Consider the following 7,846-nt stretch of genomic DNA (forward strand, 5'->3'; position numbering starts at 1 on the left):
CGATCAGAGTTGGATCGATTGAACCTAGATCGATCAAAAGTTGGATCGATCGAACAAACTCTAATCGATCAAAGAAAAGTCTGATCAATCGAAAATGTGCCGGCAGTGAGCTGTCTAATTCCTGAGCGCGCTGATTTCCACTTACCACATAGTATGTGATTAGATATTTTTGGAGCTACATTTCTGACTTAATGACTAAGAAAATGACCTTGTATTTAAAGGGCATTAAACCATTTTGTAAGGGAGCTTTTAATCATTTTATTTTTACATGGTAATTTCATTTTCTCTCTCTAGAAAAGTTAGAGATTAGGGTTAGAAGAAAAGAGGGAAGTGGAGGCATATCTCAAGAACCCACCTCTAGATCCACACACACTTTCTCTCTAGAGCTTCAATGAAGAAGAAGAAGAAAAAGAAATTGGAGCCATGTTTGGAGCTTACCCTTGAGGGTTTCATGACCACATCTACCTCCTCCATGATTGGCTAGATCTACACTTAGGGCTTGGATGAGCCCTAAGTCTTATGTAATCTAAACCCTTGTTTTTCTATTTTTGGGGATTTATATATATTGTTGTGATTAGTGTTCTAGCCATGTGAATTTAATGAATCTTGGTATATTTCTATGATTTCTATGGTTTAATTCTTCCTATTCATTCTCTAGTTTATTTACATGTCTATGTGTGATTCAATTAGGAATTATTTCTTACATGATTTATGTGGGTTAATTCTTTCTATTGATTCTCTATTTGATTACATGTTGTCTTATGTGTGATTATTTGGGAATTGATCTCTACACTAGATTCTCTATGTTGGTTACATGTCTATGTATGATTAATTAAGGATTTAGTGATGGCTAAGCATGGGTTTTCATTGAATGAGTTTGCCAATTAATTTGATGGATTATATTTATGCTTGATGGGTTGTTCTACAATTTAATTCATGTTTGTAGGTAGGTAGACAATCTATACTTGATTTGATATTCCATGGCTTATTATTGCAAATTCCATGATTATCTAGATTGATGTGTGCTATAATTGTGACTAGTTTGATGGGCCATGCTTAGATTTGATGGGTTGTTCTACACTTAGTTTATTTGTTGGTTAGGTAGACAATTCATACATGAATTTGATGGTCCATGCTTAATATGGCAATTGGTAGTCGCATTTTGTTCATAACAATGTATTCCTCATTAATGGAAAACAAGTAGTTAATTACATAAACTTAGTGGTGATTCCAACACCCTAAGACCTCTCTTCATATTTCTTAAATCCCTATCTCACATTAGTTTACTTTACATGCATTTTAATTTCATTGCATCTTAATTTAATCAACCAATCTCTCTCTTTGCAATCAATTGGTACATTAGAGTCGAAGTTAAATTCTAACACTTATAATCTCTGTGGACGATCCCTACTCGCTATACTTCATTAGTTGTAGTAATGGTTTTATAAATGTAAATTTGACTAGAAAAGCTTCTTAAACCACAATCTTATTTTGACCTTGCGAAGCAACCTCTCGCATTAAAAAGTCCATTTTCTAAACACTTGGAAAGGGGCTCGTCATGTGTCTTGTGTAGAATTGATGGGTTGTTCTACACTTAGTTTATTTGTTGGTTAGGTAGACAATACATTATTGAATTCGATGGTCCATGCTTAATATTGCAATTGGTAGTCGCATTTTGTTCACAATAAGGTTTTTCCCAAATTAGTTGAAAGTGTGTGGTTTGGTTGTAATGACCTGGTCATTTTCCTTTCTTTTTTTTTTTTTTTTAAGTAATTTCCTTTTTCGTCTTTTTCCCTATTTCGTCCTTTTTCTAGTTTTTCATTTTCACTTCCATAACCTCACTTTTCGTGTTCGGATTTGATTCTGGCCTTGCATACATCCATGATATTTAATTTCCATGATATCTACATTTTCACTTTTGTTGAAAAGCATATTAAATGTTTACTTTTCTTGTAAAGGGCATAGATGCATGACTTTTGGTAATTATTCATAACTTGAAGGGTTTTTGTGTAATTAAATAAAGTAATTATTGTTTATCTTACGGACTATTTTGCAATTTAATTTGAAAGATATTTTCAAAAAGAACATGTTTGCAATTTCCGAAAAATATGACAAGTGTCACATTCTCATGGTGCCACTTGTTGGCATTGGGGTAGAAATACTTGGAAGCATAATCTTGTGACACATGGAGGGTGGAGATTCACCCATTTGTTGGCCTAGGATTGGACCACATGCAGGCTTGGATGGTTGACAAGTGTAGGCTAGGGATTTAATGTCGGAATGAGCCTTAGATTCATGATAAGTGTAAGACTCACCTTTAGTCTTGCAAGTGTGTGTGTGAGAGGTAGTGCAAGAGCACTTAGTGAGTGGAGAATCCCACCACTTTTAACTTAGGTTTTTCATATTTTAATTCATTCATCTCTTTTATCTCAAGAACCCTAACTTGGCCACCATTGAAGCAAAGCTTAGTTTAAAGCTTTAAGATTCATTTTGGTCTCCATCCACTCACCTTAGACTTAAAACCTTGGTGCTTCCTCTCACTCTCCTCTGCAAAACCCTAGAAGGAAAACTTGAAGTTCCCTTGTTTTCCTTGGATTCAAGAGGAACAATCACTGTTCATTGCTATCAAAACACTATCACGGCCGCAGCGACGTCAAAACTTTGTTTTGACTTTTTTTCCATCCGAACTCCGAATCAAGTGATTCTTGAGTTTAACTTGATTAATTTTTCATTGTCTTTCCAATGGTATGCTTGGTAGCACCCAAATCTTGCTGAAAATTACTATTTTTCCCTTGGGGCTAAACTTGTCCGGTTTACTTTTTTTAAAATTGCTTCCGCTATACTTTCTTATGAGTTCTATGACTTCATGGGAAGTCACGGATGTGTCTTGGGAATGATGTATATTTCTAGAGACATTGCTTCTATGTAAAAGACTGTTTTGCTCTTGGGGGCCTCTTTTGGTCTTTTTCTGATCTTTTATTCCGCGTTGGTTCTCGTGGAGTTCCGTGACCTCATGGAAGGTCACTTTGGTGTCCTAGGAAGGTTGTATGGGGTGTTCTAAACTATGTTTTTGATGTTTTATATGTTTTATAACTTGGTACAAATGAACTACATGTCTTTAATCTAAATCTTTAAATTAGTAGCCAATGATACCTTGCATGAAATTAAGCTAAGACATGATTTTTGGAAAGGCAATGACTTGATTCATAACTTATGTTAATTTGAAGTCATTTAGGGTTGTTTTGAAATCTAGAGGAATAAGTTAATTAATTTAATTAATTTTCATTATTATGTTCTTATGATTTAAATCAAGTTTTGAAGTGATTTATGTAATGATAATGATAGGTACTACAACATATATTAAATTGAACATATTTAGATTAGAAATAAAATCTAGAGAAATTAGTTATTTTATTTATTTAATTTCTATTCTTGTTGTATTAATGATTTGAATATGTATTGTATGTCAATTGCATGTTTAAATCATAATTCTAGACTTGTACAATAATTGTGAGATTGTATTCTTAATATTGATGGACATTGTGTAAAGAGTAACAAGTTGCATAGTGATTATTCAATATTCTTCATGCCATTATAGTTGTGAACTTAGGGCATGTATTGTGTTTCCAAAATTGGTTTATGCATGGTAGATGGTTTTATATTGTATATATATATATATGTTATGTTAATACATATATGGTGTTGCACAAATTGCTGATTTTGGAAACTTAGGATGCCGTTGTTATGACTAAGGCTAGGGTATGGTTCTAGTACGGGGGATTGTCCCTCTACAAGTTTAGTGCGCATATAGGGAGGTTACCCGTGGGCTAGTAACCCTAAAGTAACTATGGTGTCAGTCTGATCCGGTGTGATATCCAAGTATCCACTTTGGTTTGATTTCGCATTTAAATTCCAAACTTGATAACCTTTTGATATTGTATCTCATTGTGTTATGTTAGAAGTTCCAATGTCATTATAATAACATGGACTAAATTCTATTGAATTGCCAACTTTGTAATAAGTTAAACTTATGTATGCTCATTCTCTACGAGTAAACTTATTTACTCACCCCGAAGTTACTGGGTGTTTTTCAAGTAAAGAAGCATTATTGTGGGATGCACAACACTCTTAGACTTGCTAGAATTCTTGGAGTTTTTTTGGTGACATTGAATATGCACTTGTTAGCATATTATGATCCTTTTTGGTGTATTGTATAAAAATTTGTATTTTTTGTCTAAGTTATGTAATGTGCACTTAAGTTCACCTTTTGCCACTCTTTGAATGTATATGTAATGAGGCCAAGGGCCAAAGACATCTATATGACATGTATGTTAGTTTAACTTCATAGTTTGTTTAAGGAATTTCAAGGATTGAACCTAATTTGTAAATAACATGCCATGAGGCCTTAAGGCCATCTTTTGCTTATTTTCCTTAATTGATTAGGTTGCACCCTTAAGTGTGTTCCAAACACTAACAAATAATTAGTTAAGCTACCTAGGTTCTTGAGACTTGTTTTCCAAATGATGTTTTTGCGTTTTGGGGTTCAAAATCGGCAACTGGGGTAGTAACTGGTGGGCCCCAGCAGATTTTGGTGGGGCCCCATTTAGGAGATCCTGGCTACTGCGGGATTTGGCAGGCGCTTGCAGGATTTGTGCATGGTTTTGGTGGGCTCCCGCCATGGCATGTCTTGCTCCAAATATCTTCCTTCAGAGGGCCATATCTCACTTGTTTCAACTCCGAATTAGTCTATTCTTGAGTCTAAATTGACCACGTCAAAATAAGCTTTCCAATGGTACCAATTAGAGCTTTAGATTCCATTTGTTACTCAAGTTATTCAAGTTTTAGTGAGGTAGTGGTAGGATTTGGTTTGAACCAGAAAGGGGTTTTCTTTCCTTAACTTCAAGACTTGATATCTCCTTCGTCCGGACTCCAAATCAAGTCATTCTTTAGTTCATTTTTATTAATTTTTTATTGTCTTTCCAATGGTATGCTTGGTAGTATCTATTTCTCTATGAAATGACCATTTTTCCCCTAAGTTCATTCTTGTCCGTTTTTGAGACGTCGTTTCCGCATTCGCATTCTTTGGGTTTTATGATCTCATTGAGGATCACATTGGTGTTTTATAAATGTGTAGTATCTCTAGGGACCATTGTTACACCTTTTGCTTTGGCATTCTGGATTCATTGTTGGATTTGTGTTCGATTTATAAAAGGACGCACTGGCCTAAAAACCAGGGCCGTCACAAGTGGTATCAAAGCTCCTAGGTTCAAAAACCTTGGAAGTCGGGTTTTGAGTGCATATCATGCTTTCGTTGATTTGCTTTGATATATTTATATGCTACTCGTTAACCTGTTTTAATATTATAACATGTTGACGTGCTTAGTTTGATAACTTGTCTACGTGCTTACGTGCTTAAGTACGTAAAAGTTTTCAGTATCTGTTTAGCATATTATATATGCTTACCTTCTTTAGCATGACTGTACGTTACATACATTGACTATGACGGCCCAAGTTTTTCAACCCAGTGCGTCGGTGATGAACTGAAAGATGATCCTATAATGGATCCAAAATGCGGAAGCAAAGACAAACAACGGTCTCTAGAGATACAACATGACTCTAAGACACCATTGTGACCCTCAACGAGGTCACGGAACCCAAAGGAAATAATTGTGGAAGCGACGTTTCAAAAAGGGACAAAAATGAACCTAGGGGAAAAATTGTCATTTTTAACTTAAAAGTGGATGCACCGATCACACCATTGGAAAGACAACGAAAAATTAAAGAATTTAGACTCAAGAATCACTTGATTCGGAGTCCGGATGAAGAAGATATGGCTAACGGAAGAAGAAGGGGCAAAACGGTAAAAAATGTGACAACCAAGAACATCTAACCGGTTACCAAGCCTTCCTAACCGGTTAGGAGACCAAAAATTTCGACCAAAACACTGCCCATGCACATGTAACCGGTTATGAAGCCCCTTATAATCGTTTACATGTGAAGGAGGCAGAATGGGCAGCCCAAAAACCTGGCAGCAGGGGTTTTTCCAGAAAAAATGGAAACTTGAGGGCCTATATGACATTTTCTGGAAAAACACAAAGAAGAAACCCCCCTTAAAATCGAGTTTTCTACATGACTGTTTCAAAAAATTGAAAAATACACACTATGAAATGCCTAAAATGCCCTTTCAAGAAAACTGGTCCAGAGGGTCCAAAAAGCTGCTAAATGGAAAAACAGAAGCTGAACTTTGGGATCAATTTCTGATGCCAAGACGACATTTTCTGGAAAAACACGAAGAAGAAACCCTCCCTAAAATCACATTTTCTAAGTGACCATATGAAGAATAGAATTTATTTCCCAAAGAAAATTCCCAAAATACACTTAGGTCAGATTATGCAACAAAAGTGTAAAATGAGTCCGTCGGAGGCTCATTTCACCAAAGAAGAAGCTTTGCCCAGAAACGACCATGCATGCAAACGTAACTTACCTAGTAAGATGTGCTACAATGGTCCATGGCCCAAAAATATGGCCGATGAAAAATATGACCCCCCAACGGCCAAAATGCCAAAAATGTAATTTGGAATGAAAACTTAGAATTCAAAACTATGAAATGACTTCAAAATACCGTTTGGCCTTTGGCCACACCTCATACATGTTAAATGAATTCTAGATAAAAAATTTCATACGCAATACACGCTACGGTGCAAAATAGCATACTAAAACGCATAAATTTCATATAATCTCATTAAGGGCAAAAATCAATGTAATACCCCGTAATTTTAAAGAGTTTATTTAAATTAATTTTGTGTTAGGTTAATTCTTTAATGTGTAGATTTATTCACCTTGTAATTATATATGTTAAATTAGTTAATTAATTTTATTTATTTGTGCATGTAATATTGATTTTTTATGTTCTATATAGTATAATGATTAGTTTTGAAATTTTTTTATTGGTTATGTTTTAGATTAATTATTATTATTTAATTAAAGTATTTAATTTGTATTGAATAATAATAATAATTATAATAATAATATTTATCATAATAATAATTGTAATAGTTTAATAATAATAATAATAATATTTATAATAATAATAATTGTAATAGTTTAATAATAATTATTATTATTATAATAATAATAATGGTATTAAATCAATGTATTGATGAAGAAATTAAATCTTAGGATAGGATTTCATTCCCATAGTTGAACCTTAGGACATTTTACTTGACTTGGCTTGCTTGCCTTAAAGCCATATAGGTAGGAATGTGGGAAATGGGTGAGAAGTTAATGTAAATTAGATATTTGTATTATATATATTATATAAGTTTGTATATATATAATAGTTAGCCAACTTACCCTTAAGGCAACTCACTTAAGTTAGAAAGCTTAAAAATTATAGAGAGCTATTTTATAAGAGTGAAAGGGAAAAAAAAAGAAAGGAGCTTGGACCGGTATAGGAGAAATTTACCCGACTACGCGCAACCGGCGGATTTATTTTAAATCCAAAAAGGCAAGTTATTATCTACTTTTCCCCTTTGAATCCATAAATTATTCATTTATTTTATTTCGGTTTTTTTTAGAGACTAGAAACCATGCTAGGAATGTCAATAAATTAATTTTGTTTATTTATTAAAGTAATGCGATTTTAATTATTAAAGGGGTTAGATAATTATTTATTAGCCTATGTAATTAAAATATAGCTAAAAATAATTGTATAAGGCTTTAGGGATTTTTCTAGAATTTTCTAGAATTTTCCGGGGCTTTTCTGCAATTTCCGGCGACCTTCCGGCAAGTTTTCCGGTCGCCGGCAATGGAAGAGATGACCGGAGTGATCCGGTGTGATGCGGCG

The sequence above is a fragment of the Cornus florida genome, unplaced genomic scaffold, assembly GCF_030987335.1.
Source record: "Cornus florida cultivar Cherokee Brave unplaced genomic scaffold, ASM3098733v1 CherokeeBrave_3.0.0_Hap2_Chr07, whole genome shotgun sequence".
In the NCBI taxonomy this organism is placed as follows: Eukaryota; Viridiplantae; Streptophyta; class Magnoliopsida; order Cornales; family Cornaceae; genus Cornus; species Cornus florida.